The sequence below is a fragment of the Oxyura jamaicensis genome, chromosome 3 (assembly GCF_011077185.1).
Source record: "Oxyura jamaicensis isolate SHBP4307 breed ruddy duck chromosome 3, BPBGC_Ojam_1.0, whole genome shotgun sequence".
Classification (NCBI taxonomy): Eukaryota; Metazoa; Chordata; class Aves; order Anseriformes; family Anatidae; genus Oxyura; species Oxyura jamaicensis.
In genome coordinates this window covers 34,826,571-34,842,913 of record NC_048895.1, presented here as the reverse complement: position 1 = coordinate 34,842,913, position 16,343 = coordinate 34,826,571, and positions in this window count along the sequence as shown.

Sequence of the window (16,343 nt, the reverse complement as noted above, 5' to 3'; positions counted from 1 at the left end):
TGTTAGTTTAAAATATGAATCAGAATGGGAGCTGTTAAGTAGCAGTTACTGCTCCTTCCCATGGTTTGCAGAAGGCAAGTCAACACTGCTGCTGGGCACATTTGAATTTTAGTGCTCAAAACCACCTATGTGCCATGACAGAATGTCATTAGGGCAGCCTGCTGGTGGGCCAATTTTAGCCATTTTTCCGAGCAGAAATGCAAACTCTCACTACCTTTACTCTGGCCTGGTGTTTCTGCACCTGGGGGCTAGCAGAGGAAAGCCCAGTAGCTCTCAGGTTTCCCTGCAAGATTTGACTGCAGTGCTGCCACAGACCCTTCAACTGTACTTGAATTCTTTAATACAGCTGACTGCTTCCAGATTAGTATTGAGCACAAATTCTATATTCACCTGCAACAGCTTTCATTAGTCAATATTTATGTTTGTGTTTACAAAATATTTCTGGTTTAGGCTGGTTGGTTCTGAATAGATAGGCAGAAAATAGTCATTCACTCAGTCTAAAATAGGCTCTTCTCAGAAATAAAAGGTTAGAAGGTTCAATGCTATCATAGAATATCCTGAGCTGGAAGGGTCCCGCAAGGATCATCAAGTCCAACTCCTGGCTTCACACAGGAACACACAAAAATCAAACCATGTCTGAGAACATGTTGTCCAAACACTTCTTGAATTCCACCAGGCTTAGGGCTATGACCACTTTACTTAGGAGCCTGTTCCAGTGCCTGACAGCCATTCCTCAGTGAAGAACCTTTTCCCAACGTCCAGCCTGAACCTCCTCTGTCACAGCTTCATGCCTTTCCCTCAGGTCATATCACTTGTCACCAGACAGACGAGACCAGCGCCTGCCCCTCTGCTCCCCCTCATGAGGAAGCTGTAGGCCACGATGAGGTCTCCCCTCACTCTCCTCTTCTCTGGCCTGAACAATTCAAGTGACCTCAGTTGCTCCTTACACATCTTGCCCTCTAGACTGTCCACTGTTTTCATAGCCCTCCACTGCATGCCCACTAGTAGTTTTATGTCCTTTTTGTACTGTGGCATCCAAAACTGTGCACAGTACTTGAGGTGAGCAGGACAATCGCTCCCCTGACCCAGCTGGCAATGCTGTGCTTGATGCACCCCAGAATAGGGTTGTTCCCCTTGGCAGCCAGTGCACACTGGCGACTCACGTTGCTCTTCCAGGAGGAATCTGCTTACCTCTGACAGCAACAGCTGCTTGCAGGCACCACCATGCTCCCTCTTGCACTAGTCCTTGATCTCTAGCCATTTGTTTTTGTCTTACTTCTGTCTCCTGTGTGGTCTTATATTTCAGAGCTGGAGATCATCCTCTCTCATCTTTAACACACATGCAGACATCTGCTGTGGTGCTAGGGAGCACTGCCATATACTGATATAACTGAATACTTCCCTAGGGACTGTTCAGTCACAGTGCAGTTAAAGTAAGTGGGGAGGAAGTTTGCTATATGATGCCTGCCAAACCCATTTTTTTCAGATGCAAGTAGAATTTTCTGTCTCCCTTCTGGAGCAGATCTCCTTGGAGGGGGGCAGCCTCAGTGAAAGGAAGCACAGCAGGGGTCTATTTAGCAATCTTATGTTACAGCAGCCCATCTAGGCTCAGTCACCAGTGAGAGCTTGACAAAAAAAAAAAAAAAGCCAACCACCACCAGACCTTTATTTTTAAATATGTCTCCCAGTGCTTTGCAATTTGAGACAATGATAATGAACACAGGCAGTAAGTGTCAGTAAGCACATCCTTGTCCCACTCTGCACCATGTAGAGCATTTCAGCTTCCTACAAATGAGCAGTCCATACTGACAGTTTTATTTCATATATAAAATAGTCAGAGAGAAATTAATTCCAGCATGAAAATGGGTTTGATTAGATATTGTCTGAAAGAAGAAAAAAAAAAGTGTAGACTTTAGAAGCTTAAAAATCGTAAACACCTGTTATATAGTGAAGATTTTTCAAATTCTGATGTCACAATTCTCAAAATTTAAGCCAATGGCTATCAGCAGCTAGTGTTCATCTCCTACTTATATACACTTAGATACAAAGACACAGTAAAATCCCACATCAACCTGCAAGAGTGCAAAATTCAGCTATGTGCCAGTTTTAAACCCTGCCATCAACTCCCCTCCCCTTTTTCTCAAAATAATCACCTGTTTTTAGCAAAATGCAGCCAAACCCATGGCCTATAGTGCAAAGTTTAATGCTAATGAAGTGTTTGTGGGCTAGTGATAGTATCTGCATGTCTTGCTTCAGGCAGGAACTCTCACACAAGCCTGAGATTTAGATGATAACCACCTTGAGTGAATCCAGACTCACTTCTGATATACACTCTGCTTTTGGCTAGTGGGCAATTATTTGGTACGGTACTACAGTGAGTAGTGCAAAAGTGAGTGTCAGATAATCAGAAATAGTTTTAACATTTGTTTTAGCAAGTAACTGCATATCAGATTATTGCAATAGTATTAAGTAGTAAGGCAGGACCCCTGCTTTGTTATACTTAAGCAAGCCAGCTGAGTACCTGCTGTTCGGACAGGAGGTGTCCTCTAACAAGGCTAAATGCAGTGCCTGCTGTTTCTGGCTGAGCTGTTTCTTGGGAATAAGGCTCTTTGACATAGTAGCTATATTCTTCAGGAGAACCAAGAATCTGCTGATGGTTTGGTTCTCGAAGCATTTTATTCAAGAGCCATTTCTTGGTGAAACTTCATTTCTGGACCATAGTTGTCCCAGAGTCCCTGCTCAAAGAAATTGCTGTCCTAAAGGCCACACCTCCTTACGTTGCTCCAAAGCATAGATCTATCCCACACTGAAAACAGAAGTAGCTGTCTTAAATGCTAGTTTTTAATTAGCCAGTTATGGCCCATGAAGAGTGTGGATGAAAGGTTCAAAAAACACAGCAATGCCACTGAAAATAAGCAGAACTTACTTTCCAAAGCACTTCAGTTAGGGCTGGAATATATCTGTTTCTTTAACATAGTTAAAGTCGCCTTGTCATATACTCCAACAAAATTAACTCTCACTACAACCAAATTTGACTTCTGATTATTAAAGCATAAATCAAAAAGTCCTTAAAATCTAAGCCACTAAATGCAACCTTTGGAAATCTTATTCAACTAAATAAGACTTTGTCCACACTAAACAAAAAAAAGTCAGGCTTTACTCAGATTATGAATTAAAAACTATAAGACACCACACTTTTTACACCAAAAATAAATTTAACCCATCATTTAGTGAAAAACAATTTTTTTTAAGTAGCATCACAAGTAGACATCTAGATCCATGAGGGGCACTTATCCATCACCACTGAGTCAGCAAGGGGTAGGGGTTTAACTGTTCGAGATAGTCAATCAAATGCACGTTCTGTTTTACAAGCAGGTACAATACATGAAATGCATTAAATCAAGACATTTTTGTCTGAAAGAGGAATGGAAGCATCCTTCTGGATACTGTAGGAAGAGACAAGGAATAAATCCATATTGATTTCAGGCTAGCTTACTTGAAAACACTGAGAAATGATGCCACTTGTCTGCGTTGCTGTAATGGCACTTTAAGGAACATAACTCACACTAAAAACATCTTGCTTAGGATTAGTTTTCTTTTGAGGAAGAAATATCCTGTGCAGTGCCAGACAGCCCTGATAGCATATTGCCAGTGCTGCTAGAAGAAGCAGCCCTGTTACGATCATCAGTTGTTTTCTGGAGAGCAGTATTTATAAACCAATGTGGGCTGAGTGACAGCTCTTTCCCCTTGCTAGACGTAGTCCAAACTTCAGTCTTCAAAATACCTTCCTGACTGGATTTTAAGATGTTTAGAAGGATGCTCATGCTCCCCATGTTTGATAGTACCACCTGCAACTTGGAGGATAGGAGGAACAATGAGATTTTCTACTTAAATGATGAATTTCCATCTTCTTAAATGAAAGATAGACCCTCTTTGGTGGATTCAAACCACCATTCCAACCTATTCAAATGGCTCAAACCACTGCGCATCACAGTGCAAAGGGAGTACAGTACAGAGAAAATGTGAACAAGAGACATGAGAAGAAAAAAACACACACAGCCACAAAGCTCCTGAGTCAAAGACACCAACATGGCAAACTCAACTGTATTTGATGACTGACTGGTGACTGTTTCAACAGTACAAGAGAGGTGCAAAGAAGGAAACTGACTCCTTCAACTTTCCTATGCTGCCTGTTCCAGCAGCTGCTGGGGGCCTGGCCTCCATCTTGCAAAAACCTCTGCGCCCAAAGCTGAGCGAAGGGGCCTGGCTCCGTGTCAGGAGCCCAGCTGTCTGCCCCCTCAGCAGCTGCAGCCTGCTTCGGGCTGGGGGAGGGCCAGGCCTGGAGGCAGGAATGGTGAAGGCAGCAGGTGAAAAGGAAAAGCACGCCCACAGCCCTTAAATTCCTCCCAGTCCCTGAGTTGTGCCCCCCTCCAATGCAAAAATCCCACTCCATATCCAATGCAAAAATCAACTTTTGCCTGTCCTGCTGGCTACCAGAAAAAATATTCCCATCCCTCCTTCTCAGCACAACTCAGGTACAGTCGCTTCATTCCTAGTTCACTGCACAAGGACGTGTGGATGTGCTCCACCCAGAGGTATAAACCAAAGTCAACGTAAACACCTCTATTCAAATAACCGATGCCGATCTCTTCTGCCAAGGGACCTGAGAGGCCTAGCCCAGCTACCGCTTCTGCCTCTTTTCTGGATGGCAGTCCTCACTCAGTGCAATCTTAGGAGCAAGACACTTGGGTTGCAGCTCTGCTCTGGCTGAGAATACGTAGTCCCATTCACTTTAGGACTATATGGCCATCATTGCTTTGTCACCTCTCCTCACAGTGTTAACCTTTCAACTTCCCAAACTGATGTAGTCTAAGCAGTTGATTTTCCGGCAGTTACACTCTCTTTTCAACCGAGCCTACATTGTTGGAGAGGTTTTGTATGGCAAATATATTTGTATCTCTTGAGTTCTAGAAATTCTCAGGCAGTCTCGAGGGAACTAAGGTCCACCTCTACATATTTGTCTCACTGATTTTTATTTATGTCACCGCAAGTCTTTCGTGGCTGGTAAAGCTTTTTGCAGTAATCAGAAAGAGTCCTCAATGTTTGAGAGGAACAAGAAACAAAGAAGGAATAAGCAATATCTCACACAAAACTGAGCCCCTTGCAGAATACAGATATAAGTAATTGTCCTAACCTCTCTATTATGTCTTTTTCCTTTTAAAGCTAAATAAGGGGAATTATAGCTTGAATTATTCCCCTTAAAGGCACACAAACAATTATTCCTCAGCTTTTGCCTTTTTCTTCTTAATGAATAAGCAAATTACAATTTCTGGTCTCAGGGCAGAATGAATTCTCACTGTTTAAGAAATAATTCTAAAATGACAGTTGTAAAATATGAAGAAAAAATAAGAAAAGCCTACTATATTCTCGAAGATTGTGTCTGCAACCAAATTATGGTTCTTAGCAATATTCTAGATCATTTCCTTTTCCACTTTCCTCTGTGGAGATAGCTACTGGTTTAATTTTTCTATGCATGTAGAGGAAAAAATAAAACAGCTGATTTGCCCCATGCGCAAAAAAAAAAAAAAAAAAAAAAAAAGAAAAATAAAATAAAATGTTTTGACATGTAACACCTTTATTAAAAAAAAAAAAAAAAAAAAGAGCAAGCTGGTGCTTTACATTTCAAGAGAGCTGGCTGTAATAAAGGTAATTTATCTGAAAAGCCAAATATAAAATAACACTAAATGCATGAAAGATTTTCATACATAAGGAAGAAGAGCTGTGTACCAAAATAAATTTCTTACATTCCTTCTGTTCTCAAGTCTTCCTCTGTTACATTTTTTTTTAATAAATACTTGAGAAGCATAACAAATTGATACCTCTTAAAAACAGCCTCTAATTTCTGTCACAAACCTTCATCCTTTAGCCTCAACTATGTAAAAATTGAAGGTTCACAACCATACAGCAGTAATGATTTGATCCAGCAGTAAATTCTGGCTCTACTTCCTGGAGTACCTTTACAACATCCTACCAATTAGATTTCTGGGACTCCATTTTAATACTGCTTTCAAGAACAGTGTATTAACTAACTATGAAACAAACACTGAATTAACCACTAAGTCCAGAAACAGTTGTGAAAATTTCCATTTCTCCTTGGTTATTTACAGTCCCACCTATCCCATTTGAATATCATGCACAGATCTAGTACAGAGAGTTCAGAGATACCAGATCTTGTAACCAGTGTTTTGTGACTTCCCAGAAAAGCTATTCTACTTCAAAACCTAAACACAATCTTCAGTCTACAGTCAGGAAAAGTGTTTTAATGCCTTAAAATGACTGTATAACATAGATATGATAGTGTACATATCACAGTGTTTATCTAGGATGTGATAGATAAGATCAAATGAAGCTCTAGACTGCTGAGGACCACAAAACTTACATCAGCAGATGTTGCCAATGCAATATTAAGAACAACAGCCTGACAACTAAGAATCAGGATTTGGGTTGTTTTCCTGCCTCAGGAAAGCAATGTTTGCTATCAACCAGGATTCCAGAGTCATGATACCAGAGACTGCAGGCTCCCGGTTGGAGGAGATCAGTAATGGAAGCATATTGAACAGTGAGAAGCAGCTTCATATACCCCACCAGTTACATCATGGAACTACATTCATTGTTTCATCAACAGAATTAAAAGCTAATTTTGGTGTGTGCAATAGAAAGATAGCTGATCTTGATACACCTTGTCTCCAAACAACAAATGCTTACAGATCCTATTGACAAGTCACGATAACCCAAGAGCTCTATATCTGAGCACAAAAAAAATGGGAAGCTGCACTTGCTGCAGCAGAGATGTTACACACAAAGCAAAAGTAAGGAGGTGATCCATGAACTGAAAAATCAGAGGGAAGAACGTTCTATCATAATGACCCAATTTTCAGTGCCTTCATCTTCAGTCATTTCTTTTCTGGTTTGATCTGGCAGACAGCTGTCCTCACAGAGAAAGAACAACTTCTGTACCCCTGAAGTATCTGAAACAGGCACTTGCAGCTGTTACAGACAGGTGACAAACAGAATCCTTCAAAAAGTCTTGTCCAGATTAGCCAGAAAAGGAATTTGCAGGGCCACTTTGGGAAGCTGGGAACATGTCCTTTTAGAAAGTTATGGCCGTGGCCATAATATGTAATTAAAAGTGTACATTTTCTTGTATTATTGCAGTTTAGAGAAAAAGCTGGCTTTTTTTTTGCACTCAATCGACTTGTATTCATGTTAGTGACAGGAAGATTTGGGGAGGAGCGGGTCTTTTTCTGTGCCTCTCACATCAGTTTTGGTAGGAGACGGGAACAACGAACTGTGATCCTCTGTGGTTCCTTTGACAAGGAACCTCTTGTTGAGGATGTGTTGTACTTGGGCATGCAAACCAGATAGACTTTATTCTTTATGTACACCCAAACTTGCACGGAGCTAGGTAGTATCTAAACATAGTATATGTCATTGTTTGGTTGATGTTGTTGTTGTTGTTGTTGTTTTTGAGTCTCAGCATACCATACAGCATTTTCTTCACTAAAGAAGTTTAGTCTTTGCAGAATTGATTTGTACAAATATTCCTCGGGGTCAGTTCTTAAACTTTCCAGATACTGTGTCCTCAGTTGTGTCACACAGAATCCCATCACAGACCATTCTGTAGGGCTTACTCATACTTGAATGTCAGGCTGCCCAGGATGCTCGTTCCACAGGAGCTCTGCTTGTGGTGGCTGCTAGAACATAAGTAAGGACTTTGCAGGAAGGGAGGTGTGGGGCAGGAGTCACTCCATCTGAGCAATGCCAGGCAGGCAGCAGGCGCTGGAACCCAGCAAATATGGCTTCTGGAAGTTACTGTCAGTAACTCCAGCTGGGCCACTTGCCTAGACTTCCTGCCAAAAGATTTATAAAAAGCACACCAGAGAATGTGAAATGGCTTTAAATATGCATTTCAAATACAGTGCAGCCAACATCCACATTTGTTGAGGCTTCCATCCCTCAGCTTTTCTCTAAGGCTCTGTAAGGAATGCGAGGAGTTTCTCTTATTGATCTAATTTTATCCTCTCAGAGACGTCCACCAGCACGAAGGAATGCATTAGAGCCAGTGCAGTTTCTTTATTACTTCCAGCTCTCAGAGAGATCCAAAAGACACTAGCAAGGTAAGTGAGCACAACCTAGCAAATCTGACAGACCAGCCTGTAATTTGTGTGCTGCTACACACAGGGGTGTTGTGATAATTTACTAGTAGACAAAGTCTTAACAATTGAATTTCTAAGCCCTATTGTGCCCATTTCTGTTTCCAAAGAAGATGTATTTTTACATATAAGAAACAGGTCAGATGTGACTGTAAAGACACAAACTCTTTATAACAAATTCTGTAGACGCCACTAGTTTATACTAGTAAATTTAGTATCTTTTTTTCCCTGCTCTTACATGAAGATCAAACCACTTGATGGCAGCATTTACCACGCTGATTCTCTGGAATTTTCTATCAGTAATGACAGGGGGGTCTATTTACTGTACAGATAAAATAAGTAGTGCAGGGTTAAGGTTAGAGAAGATATTTGAATAGAAGATGGTAGGTGTGAAAAAACACATGTATGAATGGTGAGACGTTTAGAATGAGATTCTGGGCTGACACAAATCACTATAGCTCCATAGAATTTAATAGACCTACACCAAGTCCCTGAGCTCAGAATCAAATTGATGCAGGTAATCTTGCAAGACAAAGTGAGGCCCACACATGGGACTTGCTGTACACCCAGGAAGTCTGTAGCTTGCAGAAAAAATAGATAGCGGAGGTGGCAGCAGTGCTTCAGCCAGTGGAACATTTTTTCTTTGGTTCTGTATCTCGTAGTTGGTGTAGGGATGGCTTATTATACATGTCAGAACATCACCGAGTTTGTCTCTAGATAGGTTAAAATATACACTTCAACGGTCCAGCCGCTGGATGTCTCCCTTGTTCTACTTACACGAAGGAAGACTGGTCTCGGCTCAGAAAGATAAATGGGTCGCTGTGGAAAGCCGGCTGTCCGGTGATGCCCAGCTGACCCAAACGATGTGACACCAGTCCCGGACTTGCCAACTCCTGACGTGATGGACTATAAGTGCAAGATATAAGCCAGAACAACAGCTGAAAAATGCATTTTTCTTCCATTACTAAAGCACTTCTTACAAGCCCCTTTCTTCTCCAGTGTCTAGCACTGCTGTATTAAGCAACCTGCTGCCAATAACTGAGTATTATTTGAGGAAATGAGTTAAAATCAACAGTGCCTTTCTCGAAAGTTACAATATGTAAGCAAATACTTTGTTAGGCTGCATAGTGAAATGCACCAAGTATGTCTTCTTTTTTCCTGCCAAGATTTCTGGTTCCAGTCGTTTCAGCTTGGTGGTAACCAGCTAGACAAGAGCCAGATTTCCTTTTTCTGGAAAAGTCTACAGCTTCTATATATTTGTCTGTTCTGAAGCAATTAAAAGAGACATTTCAGAGCTTCCTATGAAATCCTGTTCTGGAAAAATAAACATTAGAAGACCCTTTTTTTCTTTTCTTTCTTTTTTTTTTTTTTTTTAACCTGTGTGTGTTGAGGGTACAGGCTGAGGTCCTTGTTTTTGCTTAAGCAAGGAAGTCTTTCTGCATGCATATTATGTTGTTTGAGCATCCTAGGGGTCAGAAATCAATGAATGCAGGAAATGCTTAACAAATCCTTTGGAGGTTAAGAAATTCAAGATCTCTGGCTTGTCTTAGTGTCAAATGGAAGAGTTTCATAGCATGTCAGAGCACACAGCACATAGCCTCCCTGTGCTCTGAGATGCGGGGCAGAACAGAGTCAAGCCCCAGGCGGTGATTTCAGGACCCGAGTGTTGAGAACCCAGGGTTCCAGTGATTTACCTAGCATAATACAGGAATTTGGGAACTGGGAGGAGTGTAATAGAGATCTTTAAGTTTCAACGTAACATGAATTACCAGACTGGATCCATTTTTCCATGCTTCCATTCTTCACACTTTTTTTTTTTCCATTAGGTGTTTCATCAGTATATTTTGAGATACTATTTCCCCTTACAGTAATACTATTTTTATTTTACATTTTAAAAAAAATACAATTCTTGAAGGATAAAAGCCTGATGTCTTGAAGAAATCTGCTGGATTTTCTCTCTCTCACTCAGTATAAATGAAACAATTTTATATAATTTTTTACCTCAGTGGTTGGCCAGTGTTTGGGATCCTCTGGTTTATTTCTGTCAAAATATTGATAGGAATTGACACAGCTTCATGGACATTCTTTGTAGTCAAAAAGGGATTAAACTTCCAGGACTTGAGCAGGAAAAAAAGACAATATGAAACTCCTCTGGTGGCAATCCAAGCCGCTCTGTTCAGGCAGCAGTGCACTCAGAAAAGTCTCTCCCCCTCTTCTTTCTCTTTGTGTGTGCTCAGGATCATTCTACGAAATGTTTCACTGACTTCCATCTCTGCCTGCATATATAACATTTCTGAGTGGGTCATTTACACAGTTTTGTGGAAAACATGGATGTGAACACAAAGGTCTGTACGTGTGGCCCAGGTTTTTTATTTGATTTTTAGCTGCTGCTTGGAGGGTGACACCTATTTTTCTGCATTTTGTGTTTGTCCATGCTTAAAATTCAAAACCATTTTCCTCTTTAGGACAACAAACTCTGCTCAGTTTCACTTTTCGTTTCACTCTATTTCCTGCCACTTTTCTTTGTAGTTGCTAAAGGGTACTTGATGAAAACAGGCAGGGAAAGTGTGCCTTCCACTTCTTCATAAAAGTTTATTTTATGAACAGATCTACTATTATATTTTGAAATATGCTGTGATCAGAGTTTTTGGAGCTTCATTTCCTTTTAGAGCAGCTAATCTGCATTTGGTCTTCCAATGGATTTTGCTCTCTCGTGTCTCATACAGTGGAATTATAAGAATATCAGAAGTGGCTTTTAACAGCCTAAACTACACATTAAATGGGGGATGTACTGTGTAATGTTTTTAATATCTAATGAATTTAAACCTGGATTTTGCTATACTGAATATTTTAAGGGTCTCTACTCCTTCCAGACTCCAGCTTTCTCCAGTCTGAGTGTGAAAGACGTATGCCTAATATTTATCATTTATATAAACACAGTCATCAGAAGTGGCCATTTATTGGAAGAAACAGATGTGAACTCAGTGAACATGTATTAAACCTCTGCAAAAGGAGCTGTGAGGGCAAAGGAATAACGATGTACGCAGATGAGGGCAGTAGAGAGCTGAAGTTCCAGTGTATTTCTAGTCAGAAGCAAATGCCTAATTCAAGAATCATGGAAAAAAACTGAATTTATAATTATGTTCTCAATTTGAGAGGTCCTCCTTTGGAGCTTAATCTAAATAATATAGAGTATATTATTATATATAGGGTATTGTATATAGATAGGGTGCCTCTGAGCACCCTAGAAGACATCAAAGCTGATAACATAGATTTTGGTGGTCCAAGGAAAAAGGAGGAGGTTTGGGATTCTAAAATAGTGAAAGTCAGCAGAGCTCAGCTGGAGCTCTTTATTGATGTACGCTAGTTGAAAATTGGTTTATGACTTCAAGTTGTGTGGAAACAAAGCAAACCAAAGAAACTGTTATGAAATCAACCATCTAGGAAAACATGAGGGAAGAAAAATACAGTGAAAACAGAACTCTTCCTAAATTAAATTTACTTATTAAATTTAATAAAATTTCCTAGTGGGGAGTTGCTGGAAAATGTAGGTTGAAATGTGAAGCAAACTTTGACTGCTCTCTTAGCTGCCTTGATGGTATACTTACAGCAGGAAGTAAATTTCATTTTTTCTATTACTTCTAAAGAAGATTTCTACAGAAAAATGTCCATACTTCGCAGCCACCTTAAGAAGCATTTGCTATGGTTGTTACCAAAGGAACAGCTCAAGAGTTTCATAAATACCAAAGTTAACCAGCTCCTAAAAACAAGCAAAATTGCCTGTAGGTGATTTCTGTTTATAAAGAAATAGTTACTCTCTGAACTTAAACTTTCTCCCTGGGCCTGTTACCTATTAGTGCATATTTTACTGTCCTGTTCCTGCTTCCTTTAGCTGTTTTGAATCAACTGTGGGTAGAAGCAATACTTGTGTGAAATGTGCTTGAGGAAAAATCCTGATCTGACAAATTATAGAAAATAAATAGCATTATGGATAGCTTGTGACTACGATGAGATCAGAAACAGGCTAATGGGAACATGCTTCTTTTGAAATTGCAGTGGCTCTGCCACATCATTTTAAAGCCATGCTTATGACTGGCTTTGGAGAAAAGGTGACATCGTTCAGCCAAGTTGACAGTAGTGTACTAAAAGGCTTCATGGTGTTGGCACAGAAGCTGGCACAGCTAAAGCAGCCTCAGGTGCTCAGCTGAAATCACAGAAACATTCAGAACAACAACAAGCGACTGAAACGAGGGTGAGCAGCATGGGTTTATGGTGTGGGAATAGCCTGGTGAAAGCTGCTGGTGCTCACCTGGTCGTGAAGGAGCTGGTTCCACTCAGCAAGTGCAGGTGGACTGGGATTTAGTTCGGCCTGTCTGCATCCCCATTTGGGTGCCCATTAGGTAGAAAGGGCCCTGCCAAACCCTTCTTCAGTGTTCCTGGGCTTGGTAAATTCATTTTATCTGTAGACATCTGTTCATCATGTTAGGTATTTGTATTTCACATTCCTCAAGTCTCCTGCATTCTTTGTCAGTGGGGAAGAAGCATATATAAAGTTGTTCAGATAAGAAGTTTCTGAAACTTGCCTGTAGATAAAGTTTTATGTAGGAGCTTTTATCAAAATCTGCAGTTTTGTAAGGTGATCCTAGAAGTACGTGGTTACTAGTAACACCCCTTGGAGACTGGTTCCCTCTGGAAAATGCATGTCTCCTTAGAAAAGATGATGAGATGCTGTGGTTTTGACTGACAAGTGTGTTCATAATTCCCTAAGCTGCTATTCCTTGACACATCCATTCCTGGTGCTGCATGGCAAGGCGTAGTGTACAATATGGAAAAACATTTCTATCTCCTTCAGGCAGTAAGTAAGCCTCTCCCGCTCTCCTCTGTTGAACTGTGGTTAAACAAAAACCATCACAGAACCCCAGAGGGAGAAACAGAATGCAAGATTCTGTATTTTTTCTAATCACTGGGTACAATATAAAATATAAGTAAATCTCCAACTGTTCTCTCTTTAATATGTGCATGCCTTCCTTCCCCACTATGCTAGGCTGAAATAATGAGGCAGGACCCAACCAGGTAATTAGGCTGGTTCTGGTTTTCTCTTACTCTGCTGTAACTGCTGGCATCCAAATTTCTATTACCTCCCTGTTGATTAATTTTGGGGATTCTTCTCTACTCTCCTCCTCTTCCTGCTGACCACTGACTCCTCCTTGTCTCACTCTTTTTCTTTTCTTGAGCCTTTCAGTTTGCTCCGTGCTGGACCCACTGTATATTTTGTACTGTCTGATAGAGGAAGCTTAAACTCATCATCCCTTGGATTTCTCTGAGTGTTGTGTAATCGAATTGTCTGGAGCGTAAATTCGCATTTGGTTATTCTGACATTCTTGATGAAAAAATATGTACATTAAAATCATAATGTAGTCGCAGATTTTTGCTTTTAGCATGAATATATTTCTTCACAGTGACACTGAAATTATTTAGGATTCCCAGTATTTATGTATTATTTTGACAGGTAGGCAGTGGGCTATGAATAATTTCAAGGTGACAGTTTACTCCATACAGCTTAAGAGGAAGGATTTTTCCCCCTCCCCTTTTTCCCCATCACATTTTTAATGGATAAACCTGAATTTTTCCCCATCACATTATTAATGGATAAACCTGAATTTCCGGCTTTCCCTAAGCCTTGCTGTATGGGCTGGAATGAATAAATTACTGATCAAATGAATTTTATTGTTTAACCACATCATTGACTCAGTAGGAGTACTGAACACCCTCTTGTTCTTGTCTTATTTTTTCTCTAGCAGATCTCCTTCTGTCTTTTGCTTCATCCTGTTAATTTAAACATGATAATTCCAAGCTGAAAGAGTCTGTAATGTGGAAAACATGGGCTTCCAGGGGTTGTGTGGGCTAGGAATAAACTTCTGACTTTGTCTGGAGGCAGGATACTAAGACTGCGCAGCTGGCAGGTTAGTGATGATTGTCATAAAAATTAAATAACAGAACCAAAACAAAACTCCAGAGAGAGGCTTTGTACAAGTTTGACGCACCAGCACAACCAGCTCAGACAGCTGGCTCTCTGTAGACTTTCTTGACAGGAAACAGTGCTGAGGCGTATTAGGATGATTTTTATAAACCTGAAGGCCAACTTGTAATGCGTTGTTTGAAAGTTAGATGTATTAATGATTTATAGCTTGAAGCAGAAATCTGTTTTCTGAAGTACTTAGATGACAGGTAAATGATATCTGTGCTGTTCTCACTTTTATTAGGTGCTCAAAACATTTTTGAGCTTTGCACTTGCTAAAAAGGTGTAGAGGGGGTAAGCCTTACCTCGACATTCATACCAGTTCTCTGGTGTGCAGCGAGATTCCTGCTCCTTCCTCCACAGTTCCTCTATTTCCTCCTTTTTCTTCCTCTCTAAGAAGATCACAGCATCATAAATTACAGTTGGTTTTGTTCCGTTCTTGTTACTGTCTAAGACAGGATAAGAGCTTGCTATTCACAGCATTCTTCCTTCCAGAGGTGTAAAACTAGGCCCTGCTACGTGGAAGAATTGCTCCAGCACAAGCAAAAATTAACATGCAAAATGTTTGGATGGAGTTGAAGCAATCCCAGCATAGGTCTGGGATGATTCCGCTAACAGCTCTGCAGTTATGTTCTGTTTCTAAGAGGATGAAAGGTTTCTAAAGGCTTCTAAAAGTGAAGCATTCTCTATGGCCCAAAGAATAATATTTCTGTTACACTGTAAGTTGGGGTCAGGTTCTTGTCTGATAAATATGCACATAAGTGCCTTAACTTTTATGGTTATATAAATTTATAACAACTTAATACATGGTTCAGTGGTTTTCAGACACCAAAAGGAATGAGTTGAAATAGCAAAGCAGGTTTTTTAAGATAACTGCATGTAGGCATGATCCATTTTGTGCTGTTATTCTGAGTTTAAAAAGATAAAGTAAATCTAAACTATTTTTAGGTGCAATGAGTCAGTCTAAATGAGTTGATGGAAAAAGATATAAATGAAAAGACAGTCCAGTTAGAGGAAGTTATGGAGTGTAATGCTTTTATATAAACATTCTGCAGAATTCATTCGGCTTTCCAAACACTGTCTGTAGATCTAGAAGTGCTTCGCAGTGGCTCATGGAGACCTCACTAGTCATATGGTGCTGTCTCTCTCTGGCTTCGGTTCAACTGCATTAAAAACAGAATATATATTTTAAAGTAGAATTTTAAAAGTATTTATGTAAATAATTGACGCAGTTCTTACAGTGCTGTTATGTGACTGTGAACAGTGTACACAATCAGAGATAGAAGTGGCCAGCAGGTTCCTAGCTGTGAAGAAAAAGCATTCAGTGAGATAATTTTTCAGTTAGCGTAAGGAGAACCCCTGATTTATTTCTGCCGCTGTTAAATCAAACAGTGTCGTGGAGTGGGAATGATTTTTTAAGGGTAACATAAACCAGATACGTTTAAAAGACTTAGGTAGACTAGTTTGCATTTGTGTTTTCACAGAATCATGATGAATTTACACACATGCTCTGACAGGGCATGCAATACGGTGAGCTACAATATTGTGGAGCACTATCATTCCCCTGTGTATTGAATGGTCCCAAATATATTTAAATATATATGTACATATATTGCTTTGTGTAGCAAATATGGCTAATAGAAATATTCAGATAAAATCTTGCTAAAAATTTTACCTTTTTCCAAGCTGAAAAGCTCCTTTAGGTGTTTATGGAAGTTAATGTTTATTTATCTTAGTCTGCAAAGACTACAAATAGTTGTTTGGGGATTGGAGGCCCGTTTCTTACTTGCAATACCCAGTCATTTTTAAAATAAATTAGTTAAGCCTAGTGGATGAAAAGTTCACCTCTAGCTTCCAGCTGCACCTTCATTTTGCACATTTTAGGCGTATGGTTACACCGCCTAGCAATGTTGTGAAATACCTTCTACACAGGTGTTTAAGCATCTGAGCCAGAAACACTGTGGGGGTCATCATTGTTTCTACCAGTATTTCAACAAATGACCAATGGACCCAAGCAAATTCAAGTGATGACAGACACGGATGAAGATGAGTAAAATAGGCTCACTTCAGCTGAAAGCGATACCTGTTTGAAGAGACGAAATTAAAGCTAC